The sequence below is a fragment of the Montipora capricornis genome, chromosome 13 (assembly GCF_036669925.1).
Source record: "Montipora capricornis isolate CH-2021 chromosome 13, ASM3666992v2, whole genome shotgun sequence".
Classification (NCBI taxonomy): Eukaryota; Metazoa; Cnidaria; class Anthozoa; order Scleractinia; family Acroporidae; genus Montipora; species Montipora capricornis.
The window spans coordinates 49,286,884-49,312,791 of record NC_090895.1 but is presented as its reverse complement, the minus strand read 5'-3'; the positions used below and the strand labels follow the sequence as shown (position 1 = coordinate 49,312,791).

The window sequence follows — 25,908 nt, the reverse complement described above, 5'->3', positions numbered from 1 at the left end:
GCCTTTGCCACGGAATCTGACATCCCGTTGCCGTTCTCTCCTTAGACCAGGAAAAGGCCTTTGATAGAGTGGATTGGTCATTTATGTGTGCTACTTTGTCGAGGATGGGTTTTGGCCCATCTTTTGTCCGTTGGGTTGTTCTGTTCTATTCTGCTGTCCAAAGCTCTGTAGTTGTTAATGGTTATCTGTCTCGGTTTTTTCCTTTGTCTCGTGGCGTGCGTCAGGGCTGTCCTTTGTCTCCATTATTGTATGTTCTAGTTTCTGAAGTGCTTGCTGTTAACATTCGTGCCAATCCACGTATCATTGGTCTTTCTGTCCCCGGGCCCCCGCGGGCCCTGTCTCCGATCTCGCAGTACGCCGATGACACCTCTCTCATTGTCACGTCTGATATTGCCATTGCTGCTATTTTTGAAGTTTATGCTCTTTTTGAAAGGGGTTCTGGTGCTAAGCTTAATCAGGGATCCAAATCCAAGGGATTGTGGCTCGGTTCGTGGTCTGGCAGGACTGACCCCCCTGTCACCCTGGACTGGGACCTCGGCCAAGATCAAAGTGCTGGGCGTCTTTATTGGGCCTGGGAATTTGGAGGAAGTGAACTGGCGTCCTAGGATTGATGCCGTGGAGAATGTGCTGGCTTCTTGGAGGCAACGCTCCCTGTCCTACGGCGGGAGAGCTCTCGTCATCAACGCCTTGGCCCTTTCTAGGGTTTTGGTACATTGCCTCCCTAATTCATGTCCCCCCTTGGGTTTCTTCCGAGCTTTGTAAATTGGTTTTTGGGTTTTTTTGGAAGGGCAAACGCGATCTGGTTTCTCGTGCTGTTGTTGTTCAGCCTACATCTGCTGGTGGGTTTTTCTGTCATTGATCTTCGTCTTAAGGTTTCTGCGCTTCTTGTCCAGTGGGTTCGGCGTTTCACTGTTTTCTCCGCGTAGTTGGGTCCATTTCTTTTCCTTTTGGTGTGATTCTCGTTTTGGTGTCCCTGCTCTTGATGTTGTTCTGTCCCGTCCTGAGGCCTTTTCCTCCAAGTCCCTCCCCCCGTTTTACTCTGCTCTTCTGTCTGCTTGGCGTTTGGTTGGTGGTTCCTTTTCCCGTCGGCGTCGTTCCTCCCTTGTCATTGCGTCTTTGTCCCCTCATCATGTTTGCTGCTGTTTCCTCTATCTCTGCAAATTCTGTTTATTTGTTTTTGCTGTCTGAGGATCGTCCGACTCCCCATTGTGTTGACAAGTTTTTTCCTTTGTATGGCTATACTCTCTACTGGCCTTCGACCTGGTCCCAATTGTTCTTCTTCAATCTTGACCGCCCAGTGATCGATCTCAACTGAAAGGTCGCCATGGCGTGTTGTACACTGCCGATCGCCTTGTCGGTTTTTGGGTACTCGGTCGACCCTTCTTGCTTTTTGCCGTCTTGCCTCTGAATGTCCTTCTCACTTGTTTTTCTCCTGCCCTCTTGCTCATAGTGTTCTTTCATGGTTACAGTCTCTATTGTTTGGTTTTTTCGTCTTCGTCCCCTTCTTTGGTTTGCCGTCACGTGCTGTTTGGTTTTTGACCCGGCTGAGATCCGTCGAGTTCCTCGTGTTTTCGTGTACATCCTAGGTTGTCTGTAAGTATTTTATCTGGCTCGCTCGGAATGACTTTCGTTTCCGTAATGTGCCGCCCGGTGCTCTCGATGTCATCGCAAAGGTCCGCTCTCGTGTCAAGTTCAATCTACCTCTCCTTTTTAAGCGTTTCAAGTCCCCCCGTCGTCTACGTTATTTTCATCGTCAGTGGGGTGCGTCTGGCATTATCGGCTCTGTTTGCAATGGTCGTTTTTCTCTGTCCCAGTTCTAGTCCCATTGTCGCCCCAAGCTGTTGCTGTCTCGCGGCGTACCTACTCCTGTTAGGATGAGTCTTTCTGACTGGCGTCCTTGTCAGGTCTGCCATTCGCCGCTGCACAGTTCGGTTGTTTTTGTTTTGTCCTGTAGTCCTTCGTCCTGTTGGTTTGCTTGTTTGTTTGTTTGATGTGGAAATGCCATTCTCGAGTGTAAGTCGGACGAGGCGTCTCGTGAATGCTTTTCTTCGTTAGTTTTGTTTTTTTTTTTTGTTTGTAGGGGCGGGGTTCGATTCCCCGGTGACGTTTGACGTGCTGGTGCACCCCCGTTTGAGGCGAACCATTGTTGTTGATGGATGAGTCTGAATGTCTGGCAGCCATTGCACTCACCCTACCGGGGGGCTGCCATTCGCCTTAAACATAAAAAAAACTTACCTGACGCGGGAGGCACTTGGTGATCAGGGAGGCAGTCCTCTCAAGGTGAGGCTCTTTCATTGCACTTCGATTGGGGTTGACCCTTGCGATTACCCCAAATGTGGGTAACTCGAGCGTATAATTTCTGGTAGTGGGGACCTGCGTTCGCGCTTAGTCCCGCACCAAACCCCGGTGGCAAAGTTGGCTAATGGGAAGTTTGTTGGTAACGTTTCAGGCAGGGCAGGGAAGGAGATGCGGTGGCGGTGTAAGGACTAAGGAAGGTGAGTTGTATTTGTGAAGTCCACTGCTGAAATTGTAGGTGAATGTCCGTACTTGGTGCACTGAAAAACTGTGATTTCATTTCTCTCATTCTTGGCCGTACAGAGAGGGAGACGACGTGTTTATTTCAGCCGCATCGATTTCCATCGATAGACGAGTGAGACAAGAAAATGCCAGCGGGTCGAGCTCTTATCCTCGTGCATCGTTTCGAAAACGTAAGTGGATGTGTGTTTGTACTGCTCCATCGCGATAGATTTCTTTTGCGTTGTGTTATGTTGCGTTCTGGAGAGCCCCGTTTGCATTGAGTAACTGAGGACCCGCCAGATCAGTTGGCGTTACATTTCTGTGCCAACACTTTGTGGTTTCTCTATGTTATCAGTTAATTGGATTGTTATCATAAAAAGTAAATCTTTCATGGTTCAGGATAGTGTCTTTATCGGCCCTTTGAATACGTACTGTCCGTGTTGAGCAGGGAACAGTAAGACTTTGAAGTGCGCTACGTCACGTAAGTCACGTTTTCGCAAGATCAATGTTGTAGTGTTGTAGCCTTCGTTGTATACATATCATCCGGGCTAGGTTAACTTCCATCTAATGCATAACAGTGCATGCATTTTTTACTTGTCGTATCCTGTTCTTTGCTCACACGAAAAGATACGTTTCATGTCATAAACGTTGGATTGATAAGATCTCGCGCGCACGCGCTCCCTTGGGAATACAAGTTCCACTTTCTCGTGTGAACTATTTTGTTTTTGTCGTATGTCTCATCTTTGACATATCGTTGGCATGTTGTGTTCAAAAAACCTGGTTTGGAATGTGTCTTTCTTTCATTGAAAGAAACTGAGATTTTTTGAGATAATCAAGTGTACAGAAGAAAAAGGGAAGCCTACAACACGGGGTATTCCCAGGCGGTCTCCCATCCAAGTACTAAACCCCGCCCGACAGGGCTTAACTTCGGTGATCGGACGAGAACCGGTGTTTTCCCTGTGGTATGGTCGTAGACAAGTAATTTGCCGTGAAAATTAAACTTTGTTATAAGGGAAAATGAAAACGAGGTCAGAGCAAGCACAATGTGCATTTGTCCTCTTGCCGTCACGCAAGTGCCATGCAATGCTGGTGCTGCTGCCCACTGTACAAGAGCGATCGTTGTGTGCGCCTCGCTTTCAGGTTGGCTTTGGGCATTCCTTCCTTGGCACGGATTGTAACGGACCACCATATCTCGTGGCCATGAGACTGGGAGCACCTTGTCCGCCGTGAGCCATTTACGGGCATCGCTTCTCGGCCTTTTGGCTAAGATCAAGTGTAGTAATCTGTTCTTATCAGCTTAATATCTGATACGCTGCTCATCGAGCAGCTCATATATTAAACTGATTTTTGGAACTGGGCCGTGGAAAAGAGGCTTGCCTCGTCCCGGCCACGGGTTGCCTCGGTATAGCACTACCTCCGAGCGTGGCCCACTTCCCTCTGGGGAAGAAATAATCAAGTGAAAGCAGAAAAAGTGACCAAGCAACCAACCTTCACATTCTCTTCTCTTTTCTAGGTAGCATAGCAGCGAGTGGACAGCACGACACGACAGGACGAGGAGCACGTGACCTCCATTACCACATGGTATGCGCAGACAAGTTGCGTTTTGCGGTCCCGGAGAGGCTGAAAAGGCATACTTACCTGACGCGGGAGGCACTGTGATCAGGGAGGCAGTCCTCTCAAGGTGAGGCTCTTTCATTGCACTTCGATTGGGTTGACCCTTGCGATTACCCCAAATGTGGGTAACTCGAGCGTATAATTTCTGGTAGTGGGGACCTGCGTTCGCGCTAGTCCCCGCACCAAACCCCGGTGGCAAAGTTGGCTAATGGGAAGGTTTGTTGGTAACGTTTCAGGCAGGGCAGGGAAGGAGATGCGGTGGCGGTGTAAGGACTAAGGAAGGTGAGTTGTATTTGTGAAGTCCACTGCTGAAATTGTAGGTGAATGTTCCGTACTTGGTGCACTGAAAAACTGTGATTTCATTTCTCTCATTCTTGGCCGTACAGAGAGGGAGACGACGTGTTTATTTCAGCCGCATCGATTTCCATCGATAGACGAGTGAGACAAGAAAATGCCAGCGGGTCGAGCTCTTATCCTCGTGCATCGTTTCGAAAACGTAAGTGGATGTGTGTTTGTACTGCTCCATCGCGATAGATTTATTTTGCGTTGTGTTATGTTGCGTTCTGGAGAGCCCGTTTTGCATTGAGTAACTGAGGACCCGCCAGATCAGTTGGCGTTACATTTCTGTGGCCAACACTTTGTGGTTTCTCTATGTTATCAGTTAATTGGATTGTTATCATAAAAAGTAAATCTTTCATGGTCAGGATAGTGTCTTATCGGCCCTTTGAATACGTACTGTCCGTGTTGAGCAGGGAACAGTAAGACTTTGAAGTGCGCTACGTCACGTAAGTCACGTTTTCGCAAGATCAATGTTGTAGTGTTGTAGCCTTCGTTGTATACATATCATCCGGGCTAGGTTAACTTCCATCTAATGCATAACAGTGCATGCATTTTTTACTTGTCGTATCCTGTTCTTTGCTCACACGAAAAGATACGTTTCATGTCATAAACGTTGGATTGATAAGATCTCGCGCGCACGCGCTCCCTTGGGAATACAAGTTCCACTTTCTCGTGTGAACTATTTTGTTTTTGTCGTATGTCTCATCTTTGACATATCGTTGGCATGTTGTGTTCAAAAAACCTGGTTTGGAATGTTCTTTCATTGAAAGAAACTGAGATTTTTTGAGATAATCAAGTGTACAGAAGGAAAAAGGGAAGCCTACAACACGGGGTATTCCCAGGCGGTCTCCCATCCAAGTACTAACCCCGCCCGACAGGGCTTAACTTCGGTGATCGGACGAGAACCGGTGTTTTCCCTGTGGTATGGTCGTAGACAAGTAATTTGCCGTGAAAATTAACTTTGTTATAAGGGAAAATGAAAACGAGGTCAGAGCAAGCACAATGTGCATTTGTCCTCTTGCCGTCAACGCAAGTGCCATGCAATGCTGGTGCTGCTGCCCACTGTACAAGAGCGATCGTTGTGTGCGCCTCGCTTTCAGGTTGGCTTTGGGCATTCCTTCCTTGGCACGGATTGTAATCGGACCACCATATCTCGTGGCCATGAGACTGGGAGCACCTTGTCCGCCGTGAGCATTTACGGGCATCGATAATGATGTTAATAATGAAAATGATAATGATAATGATGTTGTGTCTGTTCCTTCCTCCCTGTGTGGCTCCGGCCTCGGGGGTGGGTGTTGTTTCTGGGGGGGTGGGCTCTGCGTCCTCGTCGCAGTGCTCTGGCTCTGCTGGGGGTCCGCAGTCTATGTGTGTAGATGAACGTGACAATGAGCTCAATGAATTGGTGAGCCAGCCGTTGCTGGACAGTGGGTCGGGGGGGGCTGAGGAGAGGGTTCTGGATCCCTCTCCCAGCGGTAGTGTTTTGGGGGCTTCCACCGGTCAGGCCGGGGAGTCTCAGGAGGAGGGGCAGGAGTCCTCCCCTACCTTTTCTCCCCTTTCGGGGTCTGTGTTTACCGTCATCGGGTGTGCCTGAGGTTGGGGTTGATTCGGGGGATGATGCTCTGGCCTCGGTTGTGGATTCTGGACCTTTGCGGTCGAAAATACCGGTCAAAGTTGGGCGCGGGTGGTTTGGGGGGGGTTGAATCCCCCACTTGTATCAAGGGAAGAGACTGCATCTATGGTGCAAAAACTGAAGGCATCTCTCCCATCATCAAAGGACGATCTCGTTGCTTCGGCTTTTTGTTGTTCCTCTTCCTCCCTCGGGTCAGTTCTCGTAGTTCTGGCTCGGGGATGGCCCTCCGTCCGTCCTCTCGTTCCCGGTCTCGTTCCGGTGACGAGAGGACCCCTCCTAGTCCTCTTAGCCCGGATCCTCATAGGTCTCGTCGTCGTCCTTCTTCGCCTAGCCCTGCTAGGCGCCGTTATTTTGCCATTGTCTCGCCACCTTTTTGTTTTTTGCCATGGGTTTTGTCACTACTTTTATTACTTTATTATGGCTCTTACTGTTATTTCTGTTAACGTTAAATGGGTTGAGAGATGGTGACAAGCGTCTTGGTTTCTCCAGTGGTTGTCCCATCTCTCTCCTTCGGTAGTTTGTCTACAGGAGACCCACGCCGTCTCTAATGATGATCTTCTTCTTGGTTTTCTCGGTTTTGGTTACTTTGTGTGCTGGTTCTTTTGGTACCAATCATTCTCGTGGTGTGGTTGTTTTGTATCGTTCGTTTTGGAGTGTAAGTCTGTGGTTTGTGAGTTTGATGGTCGTTTTGTTTTGGTTGAGTTTTTCTCTTCGTGGTTCTTTTTTTCGGGTTGCTTCTATTTATGCTCCCAATCGTAATCCTGACCGTGATGCTTTTTTTTGGTTCGTTGTGTTGACTCTATTGATCCTGCTGTTCCCACTCTTTTGTGCGGCGATTTCAACACGGTCCTGGATCGTGTTCGGGATCGCCGTGGGGGTCTTGTCCTTTTGATGTCTCTCGTGAAAGTTCTGCTCTGTTGTCGGCTATTTTTTGGATTGTTGTGTGGTGGATATTTGGCGTGAAAGGCAACCAAAAATGATTCTGCTTTCACCTGGTTCCGGCCCGATGGGGCCCTTGCTTCGCGCATTGACCTCATCGGTTGCCCGTATGCTTGGGTGCCTTATGTGTCTTCTGTAGACATTCTGCCGTGTCCCTTTTCTGATCATTGCGCTATTTCTTTCTCATGGGCTCTCCCCAGCTCCGTTCCTCCGGGTCCGGGGTTGTGGAAGCTCAATCTTTCTGTTCTGGATGAGGCCGAGTATATCGACCTCATCTCAACTTTCTGGTCTTATTGGCAGTCTCGTCAGTCTTCTTCTTTTTCTTTCCCTCACTAGGTGGTGGGACAGTGGCAAAATCCCATATTAAACGTATTAGTATTAATTATTGTAAAGGTCGTGGTAAAAGTAAAGTAGTGGAACGTAATATTTTGTCTAGTCTTGCTGCCCATTTAAAAGTTCATATTGATTCTGGTCGTCTTTCTTTTCTTCCTGCGTATCTTTCTACTCTGTCTCGTCTCCGTGCTTTGGATGTTGAAGTTGCTCGTGGTGCTCAAGTTCGTGCCCGGTCGAGGTGGGTGGAGGAGGGTGAGTCCTCCTCTGCTTACTTCTTCCGGCTCGAAAAGAAAAAACGGCACTGACCGTAATATCTCGGCGCTGAGAGCTAGTGATGGTACTTTGGTTACGGACAAGGATGGGTTGTGTGATGTTTTTCGTTCGTTTCTTTCTATTCGGATCTTTTCTCTGCTGCTCCTTGTGACTCCAATGCTCGTGCTGAGCTTCTTTCTAACATTTCTTCAGTTCTTCCGTATAATGATAGTGAGGTGTGCGAAGGTCTTCTCAGCCAGGAGGAGTGTTTTGCAGCTCTTCAGGGCATGGCCCGTGGTAAAGCTCCTGGTTGTGATGGCCTTCCCATGGAATTCTATTTAAAATTTTGGCATGTTTTGGGTTTTGGATTTGGTTTGTGTATTGAATTCTGCTTTTGGTTTTGGGCTGTTTGTCTCACTCTCAGCGCCGAGGTTCATTATTTTTATCGTTTAAGAAAGGGGATCGTCTTGACCCTAAAAAACTGGCGTCCAATCTCCCTGTTGAATGTCGATTATAAAATTGCTTCTCGTTCTATTGCTGCTCGTCTTCTTAAAGTTATTCATTTGGTTGTTGATAAAGATCAGTCTTGTGGTGTTCCTGGCCGTTTTATTGGTGAAAATGTTGCTTTTCTTCGTGATGTTGTTGATTTTTGCTCTTCTTCTGGTGTTCCTGGGCTGCTCTTCTTTCTCTTGACCAAGAAAAGGCATTCGACAGGGTTGATTGGACGTTCCTTCGTTCTACTCTATATGCCATGGGTTTTTGGGCAGTCTTTTGTTGGGTGGGTTAATTTATTTTACAATAATGTGAGTAGTTGTGTAAATGTTAATGGTTATATTTCTAATTCTTTTAGTTTATCTCGTGGGGGTGAGGCAGGGGTGTCCCCTGTCTCCCCTCCTTTACGTTTTGGTTGCCGAGGTACTTGCATGTATATTCGTTCTAGTGGTTTTAATTTCTGGTTTGTCTCTTCCTGGTTCTTCGTCTTCTCTGCCTGTTATTTCTGCGTACGCTGATGACACTACGTTGGTTGTTTCTTCTGTTCCTGGTATTTTGGCTGTTTTTGATGTCTATTCTTTGTATGAGAGGGGGTCTGGGGCTAAATTAAAATTTTGGAAAATGCGAAGGTTTGTGGTTGGGTGGTTGGAATGGGCGCACTGACTCACCGGTGAACATTACTTGGTCATCGGTGAAGGTGAAGGTGTTGGGGGTTTTTCTGGGTCCGGGTAACTTGGAGGAGGACAATTGGAGGCCGCGTATCACCGCGGTTGAAAATGCTTTGAACTCTTGGCGTCAGCGTTCGTTATCCTATAAGGGCAAGGCACTTGTTATCAATGCCTTGGCCCTTTCCCCGTGTGTGTGGTACGTGGCCTCTTTAATCCATGTTCCCCGGTGGGTCAGTGTCGAATTGAATACGTTAATTTTTAAATTTTTTTGGAGCGGTAAGCGAGACTTGGTCGCTCGTCGTGTTGTGGGTTCAGCCTTCTTGTTTGGGTGGTTTCTCTGTTGTGGATTTTTCAGTGTAAGTAAGGTTATGGCTCTTCATGTTCAGTGGGTTCGTCGTTTTGTTTCTTCTCCGTCTTCTTGGGTCACTTTCATGGTTTTTGGTTTTCTTCTCGGCTTGCCGCTCCTCCGCATCTCGTTTTTTTCTGCTCCGCTTTGTTTTTTCGCCGGATTCTCTGCCTCCGTTTTATCGTTCTCTGTTGACTGCTTGGCGGGCGTGTAAAGGATCCCTTACAGCGTCTTCTTTGGGTATTGGTTTCGGGTATTGATTTTTGTCCTGTTTCTACTATGACCACGAAATCTGCTTATTTGTTTCTTTTGTCCGAGAATGCTGTCTCTCCTCATTGTGAGGAGAAGTTCTTTCCTTTGTTTGGTTCTCTTTATTGGTCTTCTACTTGGCGTCAGCTTTTCTTTTTTTTTTGATTTGGATCGGCCAGTTATTGATTTGTCTTGGAAAATTTCTCATGGGGTCCTTTACACGGCCGAAAGGCTTGCTGGTTTTGGTTATGCTCTTTCCACTGCTTGTTTTTGTTCTGCTCCTGTCGAGTCTCTTCAGCATCTGTTTTTTCACTGTCCTCTGGCGGTCAGTGTTTTGTCCTGGCTTCAGTCTCTTATGTTCTTGGCTTCTCCTCTTTGTCCTTCTCTATCTTGGTTCGTCATGCACTTTTTTGGTTCTCGGCTGATGAGTTGTCTGTGGTTCCACGGGTTTTTGTTTATATGTTGAATGTCTGCAAGTTTTTTGTATTTGGGGGGCTCGGAATGATTTTCGTTTTAGGGGTGTTCGTCCTTCGGCTGTTGATGTTATGGAGCGTGTGAAGTCTCGGGTTCGGTTTAATCTTCCCGTTTGTTTTTTCCGTCGTTTCCGGTCTGACCGCCGTCGTCGTTATTTTGTCCGTCAGTGGGGTGGTCGTGGTGTGGTGGCGTCGTTGCGTAATGATACTCTGGTTGTTCACATTTAGGTGCTGGTTTTGTGTTGCGTGTGCCTGTCCTGGCCTTTTTTTTCGGGGTGAACCAACGCCTTGGCGCTGGGTAAGTCGGTTGACGGGTGGCCCTTTTTTGTGGGTCGCTTTTCACCCTTGTGCTGGGTCGTGCTTGTTTTGGTTTTGTCCAGTTTGTTTTTGAGTCTTTTTTGTCGTTTTGTCGAATTGTCATTTAGGAGTGTAAGTCAGGCGAGGCATCTCCTAGTGCAATTCCTCGTTTGTGTGTTTGTCTTTTGTTACTTGTTGGTAGGGGCGGGGTTCGATTCCCCGGCGAAGTTGGCGTGTTGGTGCACCCCCGTTTGAGGTGAACCGTTGTGTTTGACGGATTCGTCGTTATGTCTGGCGGCCATTGCACTCACCCTACCGGGGTTAAACATAAAAAACTTACCTGACGCGGGAGGCACTGTGATCAGGGAGGCAGTCCTCTCAAGGTGAGGCTCTTTCATTGCACTTCGATTGGGTTGACCCTTGCGATTACCCCAAATGTGGGTAACTCGAGCGTATAATTTCTGGTAGTGGGGACCTGCGTTCGCGCTAGTCCCCGCACCAAACCCCGGTGGCAAAGTTGGCTAATGGGAAGGTTTTGTTGGTAACGTTTCAGGCAGGGCAGGGAAGGAGATGCGGTGGCGGTGTAAGGACTAAGGAAGGTGAGTTGTATTTGTGAAGTCCACTGCTGAAATTGTAGGTGAATGTTCCGTACTTGGTGCACTGAAAAACTGTGATTTCATTTCTCTCATTCTTGGCCGTACAGAGAGGGAGACGACGTTTTTTATTTCAGCCGCATCGATTCCATCGATAGACGAGTGAGACAAGAAAATGCCAGCGGGTCGAGCTCTTATCCTCGTGCATCGTTTTCGAAAACGTAAGTGGATGTGTGTTTGTACTGCTCCATCGCGATAGATTTCTTTTGCGTTGTGTTATGTTGCGTTCTGGAGAGCCCGTTTTGCATTGAGTAACTGAGGACCCGCCAGATCAGTTGGCGTTACATTTCTGTGGCCAACACTTTGTGGTTTCTCTATGTTATCAGTTAATTGGATTGTTATCATAAAAAGTAAATCTTTCATGGTCAGGATAGTGTCTTATCGGCCCTTTGAATACGTACTGTCCGTGTTGAGCAGGGAACAGTAAGACTTTGAAGTGCGCTACGTCACGTAAGTCACGTTTTCGCAAGATCAATGTTGTAGTGTTGTAGCCTTCGTTATATACATATCATCCGGGCTAGGTTAACTTCCATCTAATGCATAACAGTGCATGCATTTTTTACTTGTCGTATCCTGTTCTTTGCTCACACGAAAAGATACGTTTCATGTCATAAACGTTGGATTGATAAGATCTCGCGCGCACGCGCTCCCTTGGGAATACAAGTTCCACTTTCTCGTGTGAACTATTTTGTTTTTTGTCGTATGTCTCATCTTTGACATATCGTTGGCATGTTTGTGTTCAAAAAACCTGGTTTGGAATGTTCTTTCATTGAAAGAAACTGAGATTTTTTGAGATAATCAAGTGTACAGAAGGAAAAAGGGAAGCCTACAACACGGGGTATTCCCAGGCGGTCTCCCATCCAAGTACTAACCCCGCCCGACAGGGCTTAACTTCGGTGATCGGACGAGAACCGGTGTTTTCCCTGTGGTATGGTCGTAGACAAGTAATTTGCCGTGAAAAATTAACTTTGTTATAAGGAAAATGAAAACGAGGTCAGAGCAAGCACAATGTGCATTTGTCCTCTTGCCGTCAACGCAAGTGCCATGCAATGCTGGTGCTGCTGCCCACTGTACAGAGCGATCGTTGTGTGCGCCTCGCTTTCAGGTTGGCTTTGGGCATTCCTTCCTTGGCACGGATTGTAATCGGACCACCATATCTCGTGGCCATGAGACTGGGAGCACCTTGTCCGCCGTGAGCATTTACGGGCATCGCTTCTCGGCCTTTTGGCTAAGATCAAGTGTAGTATCTGTTCTTATCAGCTTAATATCTGATACGCTGCTCATCGAGCAGCTCATATATTAAACTGATTTTTGGAACGGGCCGTGGAAAAGAGGCTTGCCTCGTCCCGGCCACGGGTTGCCTCGGTATAGCACTACCTCCGAGCGTGGCCCACTTCCCTCTGGGGAAGAAATAATCAAGTGAAAGCAGAAAAAGTGACCAAGCAACCAACCTTCACATTCTCTTCTCTTTTCTAGGTAGCATAGCAGCGAGTGGACAGCACGACACGACAGGACGAGGAGCACGTGACCTCCATTACCACATGGTATGCGCAGACAAGTTGCGTTTTGCGGTCCCGGAGAGGCTGAAAAGGCATACTTACCTGACGCGGGAGGCACTGTGATCAGGGAGGCAGTCCTCTCAAGGTGAGGCTCTTTCATTGCACTTCGATTGGGTTGACCCTTGCGATTACCCCAAATGTGGGTAACTCGAGCGTATAATTTCTGGTAGTGGGGACCTGCGTTCGCGCTAGTCCCCCGCACCAAACCCCGGTGGCAAAGTTGGCTAATGGGAAGGTTTGTTGGTAACGTTTCAGGCAGGGCAGGGAAGGAGATGCGGTGGCGGTGTAAGGACTAAGGAAGGTGAGTTGTATTTGTGAAGTCCACTGCTGAAATTGTAGGTGAATGTTTTCCGTACTTGGTGCACTGAAAAACTGTGATTTCATTTCTCTCATTCTTGGCCGTACAGAGAGGAGACGACGTGTTTATTTCAGCCGCATCGATTTCCATCGATAGACGAGTGAGACAAGAAAATGCCAGCGGGTCGAGCTCTTATCCTCGTGCATCGTTTCGAAAACGTAAGTGGATGTGTGTTTGTACTGCTCCATCGCGATAGATTTCTTTTGCGTTTGTGTTATGTTGCGTTCTGGAGAGCCCGTTTTGCATTGAGTAACTGAGGACCCGCCAGATCAGTTGGCGTTACATTTCTGTGGCCAACACTTTGTGGTTTCTCTATGTTATCAGTTAATTGGATTGTTATCATATAAAAAAGTAAATCTTTCATGGTCAGGATAGTGTCTTATCGGCCCTTTGAATACGTACTGTCCGTGTTGAGCAGGGAACAGTAAGACTTTGAAGTGCGCTACGTCACGTAAGTCACGTTTTCGCAAGATCAATGTTGTAGTGTTGTAGCCTTCGTTGTATACATATATCATCCGGGCTAGGTTAACTTCCATCTAATGCATAACAGTGCATGCATTTTTTACTTGTCGTATCCTGTTCTTTGCTCACACGAAAAGATACGTTTCATGTCATAAACGTTGGATTGATAAGATCTCGCGCGCACGCGCTCCCTTGGAATACAAGTTCCACTTTCTCTCGTGAACTATTTTGTTTTTGTCGTATGTCTCATCTTTGACATATCGTTGGCATGTTGTGTTCAAAAAACCTGGTTTGGAATGTTCTTTCATTGAAAGAAACTGAGATTTTTTGAGATAATCAAGTGTACAGAAGGAAAAAGGGAAGCCTACAACACGGGGGTATTCCCAGGCGGTCTCCCATCCAAGTACTAACCCCGCCCGACAGGGCTTAACTTCGGTGATCGGACGAGAACGGTGTTTTTTCCCTGTGGTATGGTCGTAGACAAGTAATTTGCCGTGAAAATTAACTTTTGTTATAAGGGAAAATGAAAACGAGGTCAGAGCAAGCACAATGTGCATTTGTCCTCTTGCCGTCAACGCAAGTGCCATGCAATGCTGGTGCTGCTGCCCACTGTACAAGAGCGATCGTTGTGTGCGCCTCGCTTTTCAGGTTGGCTTTGGGCATTCCTTCCTTGGCACGGATTGTAATCGGACCACCATATCTCGTGGCCATGAGACTGGGAGCACCTTGTCCGCCGTGAGCATTTACGGGCATCGCTTCTCGGCCTTTTGGCTAAGATCAAGTGTAGTATCTGTTCTTATCAGCTTAATATCTGATACGCTGCTCATCGAGCAGCTCATATATTAAACTGATTTTTGGAACTGGGCCGTGGAAAAGAGGCTTGCCTCGTCCCGGCCACGGGTGCCTCGGTATAGCACTACCTCCGAGCGTGGCCCACTTCCCTCTGGGGAAGAAATAATCAAGTGAAAGCAGAAAAAGTGACCAAGCAACCAACCTTCACATTCTCTTCTCTTTTCTAGGTAGCATAGCAGCGAGTGGACAGCACGACACGACAGGACGAGGAGCACGTGACCTCCATTACCACATGGTATGCGCAGACAAGTTGCGTTTTGCGGTCCCGGAGAGGCTGAAAAGGCATACTTACCTGACGCGGGAGGCACTGTGATCAGGGAGGCAGTCCTCTCAAGGTGAGGCTCTTTCATTGCACTTCGATTGGGTTGACCCTTGCGATTACCCCAAATGTGGGGTAACTCGAGCGTATAATTTCTGGTAGTGGGGACCTGCGTTCGCGCTAGTCCCCGCACCAAACCCCGGTGGCAAAGTTGGCTAATGGGAAGGTTTGTTGGTAACGTTTCAGGCAGGGCAGGGAAGGAGATGCGGTGGCGGTGTAAGGACTAAGGAAGGTGAGTTGTATTTGTGAAGTCCACTGCTGAAATTGTAGGTGAATGTTCCGTACTTGGTGCACTGAAAAACTGTGATTTCATTTCTCTCATTCTTGGCCGTACAGAGAGGGAGACGACGTGTTTATTTCAGCCGCATCGATTTCCATCGATAGACGAGTGAGACAAGAAAATGCCAGCGGGTCGAGCTCTTATCCTCGTGCATCGTTTCGAAAACGTAAGTGGATGTGTGTTTGTACTGCTCCATCGCGATAGATTTCTTTTGCGTTGTGTTATGTTGCGTTCTGGAGAGCCCGTTTTGCATTGAGTAACTGAGGACCCGCCAGATCAGTTGGCGTTACATTTCTGTGGCCAACACTTTGTGGTTTCTCTATGTTATCAGTTAATTGGATTGTTATCATAAAAGTAAATCTTTCATGGTCAGGATAGTGTCTTATCGGCCCTTTGAATACGTACTGTCCGTGTTGAGCAGGGAACAGTAAGACTTTGAAGTGCGCTACGTCACGTAAGTCACGTTTTCGCAAGATCAATGTTGTAGTGTTGTAGCCTTCGTTGTATACATATCATCCGGGCTAGGTTAACTTCCATCTAATGCATAACAGTGCATGCATTTTTTACTTGTCGTATCCTGTTCTTTGCTCACACGAAAAGATACGTTTCATGTCATAAACGTTGGATTGATAAGATCTCGCGCGCACGCGCTCCCTTGGGAATACAAGTTCCACTTTCTCGTGTGAACTATTTTGTTTTTGTCGTATGTCGTATGTCTCATCTTTGACATATCGTTGGCATGTTGTGTTCAAAAAACCTGGTTTGGAATGTTCTTTCATTGAAAGAAACTGAGATTTTTTGAGATAATCAAGTGTACAGAAGGAAAAGGGAAGCCTACAACACGGGGTATTCCCAGGCGGTCTCCCATCCAAGTACTAACCCCGCCCGACAGGCTTAACTTCGGTGATCGGACGAGAACCGGTGTTTTCCCTGTGTGGTATGGTCGTAGACAAGTAATTTGCCGTGAAAATTAACTTTGTTATAAGGGAAAATGAAAACGAGGTCAGAGCAAGCACAATGTGCATTTGTCCTCTTGCCGTCAACGCAAGTGCCATGCAATGCTGGTGCTGCTGCCCACTGTACAAGAGCGATCGTTGTGTGCGCCTCGCTTTCAGGTTGGCTTTGGGCATTCCTTCCTTGGCACGGATTGTAATCGGACCACCATATCTCGTGGCCATGAGACTGGGAGCACCTTGTCCGCCGTGAGCATTTACGGGCATCGCTTCTCGGCCTTTTGGCTAAGATCAAGTGTGTAGTATCTGTTCTTATATCAGCTTAATATCTGATACCGCTGCTCATCGAGCAGCTCATATATTAACTGATTTTTGGAACTGGGCCGTGGAAAAGAGGCTTGCCTCGTCCCGGCCACGGGTTGCCTCGGTATAGCACTACCTCCGAGCGTGGCCCACTTCCCTCTGGGGAAGAAATAATCAAGTGAAAGCAGAAAAAGTGACCAAGCAACCAACCTTCACATTCTCTTCTCTTTTCTAGGTAGCATAGCAGCGAGTGGACAGCACGACACGACAGGACGAGGAGCACGTGACCTCCATTACCACATGGTATGCGCAGACAAGTTGCGTTTTGCGGTCCCGGAGAGGCTGAAAAGGCATACTTACCTGACGCGGGAGGCACTGTGATCAGGGAGGCAGTCCTCTCAAGGTGAGGCTCTTTCATTGCACTTCGATTGGGTTGACCCTTGCGATTACCCCAAATGTGGGTAACTCGAGCGTATAATTTCTGGTAGTGGGGACCTGCGTTCGCGCTAGTCCCCGCACCAAACCCCGGTGGCAAAGTTGGCTAATGGGAAGGTTTGTTGGTAACGTTTCAGGCAGGGCAGGGAAGGAGATGCGGTGGCGGTGTAAGGACTAAGGAAGGTGAGTTGTATTTGTGAAGTCCACTGCTGAAATTGTAGGTGAATGTTCCGTACTTGGTGCACTGAAAAACTGTGATTTCATTTCTCTCATTCTTGGCCGTACAGAGAGGGAGACGACGTGTTTATTTCAGCCGCATCGATTTCCATCGATAGACGAGTGAGACAAGAAAATGCCAGCGGGTCGAGCTCTTATCCTCGTGCATCGTTTCGAAAACGTAAGTGGATGTGTGTTTGTACTGCTCCATCGCGATAGATTTCTTTTGCGTTGTGTTATGTTGCGTTCTGGAGAGCCCGTTTTGCATTGAGTAACTGAGGACCCGCCAGATCAGTTGGCGTTACATTTCTGTGGCCAACACTTTGTGGTTTCTCTATGTTATCAGTTAATTGGATTGTTATCATAAAAAGTAAATCTTTCATGGTCAGGATAGTGTCTTATCGGCCCTTTGAATACGTACTGTCCGTGTTGAGCAGGGAACAGTAAGACTTTGAAGTGCGCTACGTCACGTAAGTCACGTTTTCGCAAGATCAATGTTGTAGTGTTGTAGCCTTCGTTGTATACATATCATCCGGGCTAGGTTAACTTCCATCTAATGCATAACAGTGCATGCATTTTTTACTTGTCGTATCCTGTTCTTTGCTCACACGAAAAGATACGTTTCATGTCATAAACGTTGGATTGATAAGATCTCGCGCGCACGCGCTCCCTTGGGAATACAAGTTCCACTTTCTCGTGTGAACTATTTTGTTTTTGTCGTATGTCTCATCTTTGACATATCGTTGGCATGTTGTGTTCAAAAAACCTGGTTTGGAATGTTCTTTCATTGAAAGAAACTGAGATTTTTTGAGATAATCAAGTGTACAGAAGGAAAAAGGGAAGCCTACAACACGGGGTATTCCCAGGCGGTCTCCCATCCAAGTACTAACCCCGCCCGACAGGGCTTAACTTCGGTGATCGGACGAGAACCGGTGTTTTCCCTGTGGTATGGTCGTAGACAAGTAATTTGCCGTGAAAATTAACTTTGTTATAAGGGAAAATGAAAACGAGGTCAGAGCAAGCACAATGTGCATTTGTCCTCTTGCCGTCAACGCAAGTGCCATGCAATGCTGGTGCTGCTGCCCACTGTACAAGAGCGATCGTTGTGTGCGCCTCGCTTTCAGGTTGGCTTTGGGCATTCCTTCCTTGGCACGGATTGTAATCGGACCACCATATCTCGTGGCCATGAGACTGGGAGCACCTTGTCCGCCGTGAGCATTTACGGGCATCGCTTCTCGGCCTTTTGGCTAAGTCTTTTTGGCCGATGTTTTGTGGGTTCTCCCAGGGCGAAGCCCTACCATTTTGGTAGTAGGTTTTTCGTTCCTTGTGGTATCCTTGCTCTTGCGATTCCATGGATGCTGATACTGATACACGTGTTAATTGGGGCGACGCCCCTATGGATGATGTTTCTGAGAATGTTGCTGTGAACCCTTCTTCTGATATTGCTGCTACCTCATCGAATACTGCTATTTCATATGCTGGTGTCACTGCCGGGTCTGGTGACCCTGTTCCGCTCGTCAATAATGCTCCTGTTCGCAGCCGTTTTGTTCCGTCTACCTTTGAGAGAGAGAATTTTTCTGTTTATAACCGCTTGCCAGAGAGACCGTGTTCTGCCTTTTTTCCGAAACCTGATGGCGACTTTGCTTTAAAGGATCTTTTTGCCGACCTAGAGACCTGCCAGATCCCTTCTGCTGCTGTTCGCTGCGTCCAGTGGGTTTCCCCGCAGCAAGTGTGTGTCACCTTTACCAAAGAAGATTATCGTAACACCTTTCTTCGGGCTTCATCGTTGGTGCCTCGTTTCCTCCGCTCTGGTGCCCCTACATCTTCTGGTAACCCCCGTATCGTCTATGTTGCTGTTTTTGGTGCTCCTTATGAACTTCCTGATTCTGCGCTTCATATACGTCTTGCTCCCTATGGTACTGTGAAGTTTACTCGACGTAGTAAACACCAGAACTACCCTACGTTGGACAATGGAACTCGGGTCTTTGGTATGGTCCTGTCCAAATCTATCCCTTCCTTTCTTCGTTTTGGCCGGGTTCTGGTCCGTGTCCGTCACGACAATCAGACGCCTACTTGTCGAAAGTGCAACCTTCCCGATCATATGGCTAAGGATTGCCCTAATACCTTCTGCTACAATTGCGAGCATATTGGTCATATGTTTAAGGAATGCCCTGAGAAGGATTTCTGCTGTGTGTGTCGTGACCAAGGCCATAGGGCTATCGATTGTCAACACTCGTGGCATCGCCGTCCTCGATCTTACCGAGATGCTGACAAGCCAGACGACCCTCCTCCCCAGCCGTCTCCTGATCTTCAACCTGCTGTTCAGCCCTCTAATCGACCTTCGCAGCCTCCTAGCCAACTATCTTCATCCTGCTCTTCCCAATCCTCGTCGCAGTCTTCCTCTTTGCAGCCTTCTTCTGAGCACTCGGCCCCTTCGCAGATACAATCTTCCCCTCTCCTTTCTTCTGACCTTTCTCAGTCCCAGAGTATTTTGGCCTCCTATGCGCCCTCTAATCCAGCCTTGGTAGAAGCTGCCTCCGATGCCGAAGTAGCTTATGCTATGGATGTTGCTGATCCTCCGCCTGACTCCCTTCCTGATTACCCTGATGACAACTCTGATCCTGATAATGTTCCTGCCCCTGTCACCGACCCTGTTCCTGATGCTGTTCCTGATCTTGACGTTGATGTTGCTTCTGACGATGCTGATCCTGACCTTGATCCTGATGCTGATTCGCCTTTACAGACCTCTCGCCCGCTGCTTTCTGACCCTGGTGACCATCCTCTCGTCGTTTCTGATGATTCTGACTCAGATGATTATACCCCTGCGCCTGACCTTTTCCCAACTCGTACGTTGGGACGAGCTGTCAAGAGAGGATCCAGCCGGACACCTGCTAATGTCACTCCAACCATTGTGCCTGTTCGTAAGTCAACGAATCCTTCGCGTGTGCCTACGAAAAAAAGCCGTCCATCATGACCTCTATATTTAATTTAATTTCAATTAATTCACGTGGTTCTAATCAGGCTACTCGGAAAGCTTTGCTTGATTATGTTCGTTTCGGTTTCGGTATTATCTGCATTCAGGAGACCTTAATATCTGATCCTGTTGCCTTTAATTCCCTGGTTGCTGACTGGAGTGGGCCGTCTTTTTGGTCCCCTGCTGTTGGTAAACAGGCTGGTGTTATTATTTTGATTTCCGATCGTTTTGATGGTCAAGTTTTATCTTGGCGTAGAGATCATGATGGACGTGTCCTTAGTTTACTCGTTGAGTATAATAATCGTAAGTTTAATATTATTAATATTTATGCGCCTACCCTTTTGACTGACCGAAAAGTGTTTTTCGAGAATTTGCATGCTTTCTGCCTTCCTGCTGATTTTACTATTATTGCCGGTGATTTCAATTGCTATGAATCTGACTTAGATAAGTTTGGTGGCAATGTTTCCATTGCAAAATATCTCTCTGACTTTCGTCGTTCACTTTACCTTGAAGATGCTTGGCGCAAATTGCATCCCCGTGTCCGAGCGTGCTCTTGGTTTAATTCTAATTTCTCCATCGGCTCGCGCCTTGACAAATTTTTGTTTCCCGAAATTTATTCCCTTTAGTTCAGTCCTGTGACATTTCTCCTTGCGCCTTTTCTGATCATGATTTTGTTAATCTTTCTTTAAAATTGGAGTCTAATTATATGCGTGGTCCGGGCTTATGGAAATTTAATTCCTCCCTTTTGAATGATAGCGAATTTTGTCTTTCCTTTGATGCTAAGATTCGTGAGCTCTCCGATTGCGTTGACTATTTTCCGTCAGTCAAATGTTGGTGGGACTTTTTTAAGGACTCTATTCGCTCGGAAATTATTTCATTTGCTAAGAATAAACGTAGAAGTCTCTCGCATGAGCGCGTCCTTATAACTAATGCAATAATTGGTCTCAAGCGCCGTCTCGTCTGTGGCGACCTTTCGGTCGCCCCTGAAATCTCTCGGCTTGAATCTGAACTGAATGCTCTTACCTTGCGTGTTTTGGAAGGCTCTAAAATCCGTTCTCGCGTCCAGTGGCTTGAGGAGGGCGAGAAGCCTTCACGCTTCTTCTTCAAGTTAGAACGTGAGCGCTTAGACCGTAATAACGTTTCTTCCATTTTGAATGATAATGACATTGAAGTTTTCACTCGGGAGGAGATTGAACGTGCGCACGTGCGCTTTTATTCAAATCTTTTCTCGCAAGAGGTTATTGATCCTGTGTGTAAACAATCCTGTTTTGATTCTATTCCTTCTTCGCTTTCTCCTCCTCTGCGCGACTCATGCGAGGGACTTTTAACTTTAGATGAATTGACTATTTCATTAAGGAGCCTTAGCCTAGGAAGGTCACCTGGTTCTGATGGTTTGTCTGTCGAATTTTACTTGCGTTTTTGGGACATTCTGGGCCCCCTTTTACTATCAGTCGCAAACCAATGTTTCCACGACTCTGAACTTTCGGATTCTATGAAAGGAAGCGTTACTCGCCTTATTTATAAGAAGCGCGGGGATATTAAGAATTTGAAAAACTGGAGGCCCATTTCTTTGCTCAATGTGGATTATAAGATTATCTCTAAAGCTATCACAACTCGTCTTTCTTCGGTTATGCATCACATAGTTTCCCCTGATCAATCTTGTTCTGTTCCGGGTCGTTCAATCTTCTCTAATGTGACGTTGTTGCGCGATGTTTTGAGCCACATTGAGCAAACAAATGAGTCTGCTATTTTGATTAGTTTAGATCAAGAAAAAGCCTTCGACCGAGTCGATCGCGTCTTCCTTCTAGAGCTGCTTAATGTTTACGGTTTTGGTTCTGATTTTTGTCGCTGGATTAGTACCTTTTATAATGGTGCTTGCATGCGTATCATCCTTAACGATTGGCTTACTGAGAGTATCCCCCTTGAACGGGGCGTCCGTCAGGGGGATCCTCTCTCTCCTCTACTTTATGTTTTATGTGTAGAAGTTCTTGCTAACCTGATCCGTAGATCTCCTGAGATTGAGGGGTTTTTACTTCCTGGTGCAAGGGGTTTGCAGGCCAAGGTTCGCCTTTATGCTGATGACACTACTGCTGTTTTGAAAGACCTTTTCTCTCTAAATAAGCTTTTTGATTGTGTTAGTGTTTACGAACGTGGTTCTGGAGCTAAGCTAAATAAGTCGAAAACGGAGGCCATGTGGCTCGGTGCTTGGCGTTCTCGGACTGACGAACCCCTTGGACTTACTTGGGTCAAGAAAATGAAAATTCTTGGGGTCTTTTTTGGTACTATCCCTGTTGAGAATGATAATTGGCAACCTAAGCTAAACAAACTAGAGAAGTCCCTCAATCTTTGGAGATCTCGTTCTTTGTCCTTCCTAGGCAAGGCTCTCCTTATTAACACCTTAGGGTTAAGTAAGCTGATGTATCTAGCTAGGGTTTTGCTTCCCCCTGCCTGGGTCCTTTCCCGTATCAATAGTTTCATCTGGCCTTTTCTTTGGGGTTGTAAAATTGAGACGGTTGCTCGTAATACTTTATATTTAAGCGCTGCGCAAGGGGGTATAGGTATTATTAATTTTAGTGTTAAGTGCCTTGCCTTGCAGTTAGCGGGGATGGCTTTTACTTTGGACTCGCCTCACGATTCTAGTTTTTATCTTTGTAAATATTTTGTTGGTAGACGTTTGTCTTCTCTTCGCCCCCAGTGGAATTGTTTGCGCGATAATTTTGCCCCTTCTGCCTGCTTTCCGTCTCCTTTTTACGCCCGCTGTCTCGAAACTCTTTTATCCGTTGGCAGTTGCGACTTAACTTCTAAGCGTTTATATTTGAAACTACTTTCCTCGAATTCCTCCTCCCCTATCTTGCATAGAGTTTGGACCCAGGTTTGTGGCTCTTCTTTTTCACTCAATGATCATTGGTCTCTCGTTCGAGATTCTCTTACCGAAAATCCTAAAAATGATCTCTTGTGGCTAATTGCTCTCCGCGGTGTTAAGGTTCGCGATTCCCTTGCTAATTGGGGATATATTAACTCGGCTTTCTGTGCTTCTTGCCCTAGACGAGAGACTATCGATCATTGTTTTTTGCATTGCCCTCGGGTTAAGCGGGTTTGGTCCCGTTTTTCCCCAATTTTAGATCGTGTACTAGGCTTTCGGCTTACCTTAAATGTCCCTTTCGTGTTCTTTTTTATTTGGCCCCCTCTCGTTACAAAGAGGGCTCGCATTGCGCGCCACATTATCAAGACCATTCTTTACGGTGTTTGGCTTTTTCGCAATAAGGCCACCTTTTATAACGGTAAAGAAGATCATCGGGCTATTATCCGTTTTGTTTCTGGCGATCTCCATAGTCGAATTAAGCTCGATCACTTTCGCCTTTCAGACAGTCGCTTTTCTTCCTTGTGGTCTCTCCCAGGCTTTTGCACTGTAGAGAATGGTCTTCCTAGCGTTACTATTTAGGCGTACATTTAATTCTCGTTTTGCTTTGTCCGCGCGCTGTTTGCGGTGTCTGTAATCCGGGGCTCTCTTTAAGGAACTTGCGCAGTTCATGGACTTTATCGTTAGGGCCCCTGGCCCTTACGGCTAGCTGCTTACTCCGGCTTTGTGACTCTGTAGACTTTTTTGTATTCCTGAATATGTAATAGCTCCATTTTTATTTGTGAATAAACGCTCTTTTGACAAAAAAAAAAAAAAAAAAAAAAATCTGTTCTTATCAGCTTAATATCTGATACGCTGCTCATCGAGCAGCTCATATATTAAACTGATTTTTGGAACTGGGCCGTGGAAAAGAGGCTTGCCTCGTCCCGGCCACGGGTTGCCTCGGTATAGCACTACCTCCGAGCGTGGCCCACTTCCCTCTGGGGAAGAAATAATCAAGTGAAAGCAGAAAAAGTGACCAAGCAACCAACCTTCACATTCTCTTCTCTTTTCTAGGTAGCATAGCAGCGAGTGGACAGCACGACACGACAGGACGAGGAGCACGTGACCTCCATTACCACATGGTATGCGCAGACAAGTTGCGTTTTGCGGTCCCGGAGAGGCTGAAAAGGCATACTTACCTGACGCGGGAGGCACTGTGATCAGGGAGGCAGTCCTCTCAAGGTGAGGCTCTTTCATTGCACTTCGATTGGGTTGACCCTTGCGATTACCCCAAATGTGGGTAACTCGAGCGTATAATTTCTGGTAGTGGGGACCTGCGTTCGCGCTAGTCCCCGCACCAAACCCCGGTGGCAAAGTTGGCTAATGGGAAGGTTTGTTGGTAACGTTTCAGGCAGGGCAGGGAAGGAGATGCGGTGGCGGTGTAAGGACTAAGGAAGGTGAGTTGTATTTGTGAAGTCCACTGCTGAAATTGTAGGTGAATGTTCCGTACTTGGTGCACTGAAAAACTGTGATTTCATTTCTCTCATTCTTGGCCGTACAGAGAGGGAGACGACGTGTTTATTTCAGCCGCATCGATTTCCATCGATAGACGAGTGAGACAAGAAAATGCCAGCGGGTCGAGCTCTTATCCTCGTGCATCGTTTCGAAAACGTAAGTGGATGTGTGTTTGTACTGCTCCATCGCGATAGATTTCTTTTGCGTTGTGTTATGTTGCGTTCTGGAGAGCCCGTTTTGCATTGAGTAACTGAGGACCCGCCAGATCAGTTGGCGTTACATTTCTGTGGCCAACACTTTGTGGTTTCTCTATGTTATCAGTTAATTGGATTGTTATCATAAAAAGTAAATCTTTCATGGTCAGGATAGTGTCTTATCGGCCCTTTGAATACGTACTGTCCGTGTTGAGCAGGGAACAGTAAGACTTTGAAGTGCGCTACGTCACGTAAGTCACGTTTTCGCAAGATCAATGTTGTAGTGTTGTAGCCTTCGTTGTATACATATCATCCGGGCTAGGTTAACTTCCATCTAATGCATAACAGTGCATGCATTTTTTACTTGTCGTATCCTGTTCTTTGCTCACACGAAAAGATACGTTTCATGTCATAAACGTTGGATTGATAAGATCTCGCGCGCACGCGCTCCCTTGGGAATACAAGTTCCACTTTCTCGTGTGAACTATTTTGTTTTTGTCGTATGTCTCATCTTTGACATATCGTTGGCATGTTGTGTTCAAAAAACCTGGTTTGGAATGTTCTTTCATTGAAAGAAACTGAGATTTTTTGAGATAATCAAGTGTACAGAAGGAAAAAGGGAAGCCTACAACACGGGGTATTCCCAGGCGGTCTCCCATCCAAGTACTAACCCCGCCCGACAGGGCTTAACTTCGGTGATCGGACGAGAACCGGTGTTTTCCCTGTGGTATGGTCGTAGACAAGTAATTTGCCGTGAAAATTAACTTTGTTATAAGGGAAAATGAAAACGAGGTCAGAGCAAGCACAATGTGCATTTGTCCTCTTGCCGTCAACGCAAGTGCCATGCAATGCTGGTGCTGCTGCCCACTGTACAAGAGCGATCGTTGTGTGCGCCTCGCTTTCAGGTTGGCTTTGGGCATTCCTTCCTTGGCACGGATTGTAATCGGACCACCATATCTCGTGGCCATGAGACTGGGAGCACCTTGTCCGCCGTGAGCATTTACGGGCATCGTGGCCATGAGACTGTTAGCACCTTGTCCCGCCGTGAGCATTTACGGGCATCGGCTTCTTCGCCTTTTTGCTTAAGATCCCAGTGTTAGTAATCCTGGTTTCTTAGCATCTTTAATCTCTGATACGGCTGCTCATCGAGCAGCTCAATATATTCAAACGCTGCTCATCGAGCAGCTCATATATTAAACTGATTTTTGGAACTGGGCCGTGGAAAAGAGGCTTGCCTCGTCCCGGCCACGGGTTGCCTCGGTATAGCACTACCTCCGAGCGTGGCCCACTTCCCTCTGGGGAAGAAATAATCAAGTGAAAGCAGAAAAAGTGACCAAGCAACCAACCTTCACATTCTCTTCTCTTTTCTAGGTAGCATAGCAGCGAGTGGACAGCACGACACGACAGGACGAGGAGCACGTGACCTCCATTACCACATGGTATGCGCAGACAAGTTGCGTTTTGCGGTCCCGGAGAGGCTGAAAAGGCATACTTACCTGACGCGGGAGGCACTGTGATCAGGGAGGCAGTCCTCTCAAGGTGAGGCTCTTTCATTGCACTTCGATTGGGTTGACCCTTGCGATTACCCCAAATGTGGGTAACTCGAGCGTATAATTTCTGGTAGTGGGGACCTGCGTTCGCGCTAGTCCCCGCACCAAACCCCGGTGGCAAAGTTGGCTAATGGGAAGGTTTGTTGGTAACGTTTCAGGCAGGGCAGGGAAGGAGATGCGGTGGCGGTGTAAGGACTGAAAGAAGAAAGAAATAACTTTATTTAACGAGGGTAAGGACATTGATTACTGGTCACCCAGTAGTTTTCATAATGGCCCTCCAACTGAAATGAACAA

The 25,908-nt window shown here is 47.1% G+C and overlaps 20 non-coding genes and 1 pseudogene across 20 annotated transcripts; 14 read left to right on the top strand and 7 right to left on the bottom strand.

Annotated features, from left to right (window-relative positions):
* Positions 1 to 2,227: 2,227 nt before the first annotated feature.
* On the top strand, positions 2,228 to 2,395 carry LOC138031017 (U1 spliceosomal RNA). The gene has a single exon (XR_011128125.1). It is a non-coding gene; the product is annotated as a U1 spliceosomal RNA (small nuclear RNA).
* Positions 2,396 to 3,373: 978 nt separating this feature from the next.
* LOC138031085 (5S ribosomal RNA) lies at positions 3,374 to 3,493 on the bottom strand. Its single transcript, XR_011128184.1, has one exon. It is a non-coding gene; the product is annotated as a 5S ribosomal RNA (ribosomal RNA).
* A 267-nt stretch (positions 3,494 to 3,760) lies between these two features.
* Positions 3,761 to 3,953, top strand: LOC138031029 (U2 spliceosomal RNA). The gene has a single exon (XR_011128136.1). It is a non-coding gene; the product is annotated as a U2 spliceosomal RNA (small nuclear RNA).
* A 194-nt stretch (positions 3,954 to 4,147) lies between these two features.
* LOC138030988 (U1 spliceosomal RNA) lies at positions 4,148 to 4,311 on the top strand. The gene has a single exon (XR_011128098.1). It is a non-coding gene; the product is annotated as a U1 spliceosomal RNA (small nuclear RNA).
* Positions 4,312 to 5,287: 976 nt separating this feature from the next.
* Positions 5,288 to 5,406, bottom strand: LOC138031050 (5S ribosomal RNA). The gene has a single exon (XR_011128156.1). It is a non-coding gene; the product is annotated as a 5S ribosomal RNA (ribosomal RNA).
* A 5,075-nt stretch (positions 5,407 to 10,481) lies between these two features.
* LOC138031007 (U1 spliceosomal RNA) lies at positions 10,482 to 10,645 on the top strand. Its single transcript, XR_011128116.1, has one exon. It is a non-coding gene; the product is annotated as a U1 spliceosomal RNA (small nuclear RNA).
* A 980-nt stretch (positions 10,646 to 11,625) lies between these two features.
* Positions 11,626 to 11,744, bottom strand: LOC138031038 (5S ribosomal RNA). The gene has a single exon (XR_011128145.1). It is a non-coding gene; the product is annotated as a 5S ribosomal RNA (ribosomal RNA).
* Positions 11,745 to 12,010: 266 nt separating this feature from the next.
* Positions 12,011 to 12,201, top strand: LOC138031025 (U2 spliceosomal RNA). The gene has a single exon (XR_011128133.1). It is a non-coding gene; the product is annotated as a U2 spliceosomal RNA (small nuclear RNA).
* Positions 12,202 to 12,395: 194 nt separating this feature from the next.
* LOC138031097 (U1 spliceosomal RNA) lies at positions 12,396 to 12,559 on the top strand. Its single transcript, XR_011128196.1, has one exon. It is a non-coding gene; the product is annotated as a U1 spliceosomal RNA (small nuclear RNA).
* Positions 12,560 to 13,542: 983 nt separating this feature from the next.
* Positions 13,543 to 13,663, bottom strand: LOC138031095 (5S ribosomal RNA). The gene has a single exon (XR_011128194.1). It is a non-coding gene; the product is annotated as a 5S ribosomal RNA (ribosomal RNA).
* A 269-nt stretch (positions 13,664 to 13,932) lies between these two features.
* On the top strand, positions 13,933 to 14,123 carry LOC138031036 (U2 spliceosomal RNA). The gene has a single exon (XR_011128143.1). It is a non-coding gene; the product is annotated as a U2 spliceosomal RNA (small nuclear RNA).
* Positions 14,124 to 14,317: 194 nt separating this feature from the next.
* On the top strand, positions 14,318 to 14,482 carry LOC138031010 (U1 spliceosomal RNA). The gene has a single exon (XR_011128119.1). It is a non-coding gene; the product is annotated as a U1 spliceosomal RNA (small nuclear RNA).
* Positions 14,483 to 15,463: 981 nt separating this feature from the next.
* LOC138031093 (5S ribosomal RNA) lies at positions 15,464 to 15,583 on the bottom strand. The gene has a single exon (XR_011128192.1). It is a non-coding gene; the product is annotated as a 5S ribosomal RNA (ribosomal RNA).
* Positions 15,584 to 15,850: 267 nt separating this feature from the next.
* On the top strand, positions 15,851 to 16,046 carry LOC138031049 (U2 spliceosomal RNA). Its single transcript, XR_011128155.1, has one exon. It is a non-coding gene; the product is annotated as a U2 spliceosomal RNA (small nuclear RNA).
* A 194-nt stretch (positions 16,047 to 16,240) lies between these two features.
* Positions 16,241 to 16,404, top strand: LOC138030987 (U1 spliceosomal RNA). The gene has a single exon (XR_011128097.1). It is a non-coding gene; the product is annotated as a U1 spliceosomal RNA (small nuclear RNA).
* Positions 16,405 to 17,380: 976 nt separating this feature from the next.
* LOC138031026 (5S ribosomal RNA) lies at positions 17,381 to 17,499 on the bottom strand. The gene has a single exon (XR_011128134.1). It is a non-coding gene; the product is annotated as a 5S ribosomal RNA (ribosomal RNA).
* A 5,662-nt stretch (positions 17,500 to 23,161) lies between these two features.
* On the top strand, positions 23,162 to 23,352 carry LOC138031055 (U2 spliceosomal RNA). Its single transcript, XR_011128158.1, has one exon. It is a non-coding gene; the product is annotated as a U2 spliceosomal RNA (small nuclear RNA).
* Positions 23,353 to 23,546: 194 nt separating this feature from the next.
* LOC138030986 (U1 spliceosomal RNA) lies at positions 23,547 to 23,710 on the top strand. The gene has a single exon (XR_011128096.1). It is a non-coding gene; the product is annotated as a U1 spliceosomal RNA (small nuclear RNA).
* A 976-nt stretch (positions 23,711 to 24,686) lies between these two features.
* LOC138031015 (5S ribosomal RNA) lies at positions 24,687 to 24,805 on the bottom strand. The gene has a single exon (XR_011128123.1). It is a non-coding gene; the product is annotated as a 5S ribosomal RNA (ribosomal RNA).
* Positions 24,806 to 25,125: 320 nt separating this feature from the next.
* Positions 25,126 to 25,358, top strand: LOC138031057 (U2 spliceosomal RNA; annotated as a pseudogene).
* A 194-nt stretch (positions 25,359 to 25,552) lies between these two features.
* On the top strand, positions 25,553 to 25,716 carry LOC138031106 (U1 spliceosomal RNA). Its single transcript, XR_011128204.1, has one exon. It is a non-coding gene; the product is annotated as a U1 spliceosomal RNA (small nuclear RNA).
* The last annotated feature ends 192 nt before the right edge of the window (positions 25,717 to 25,908 follow it).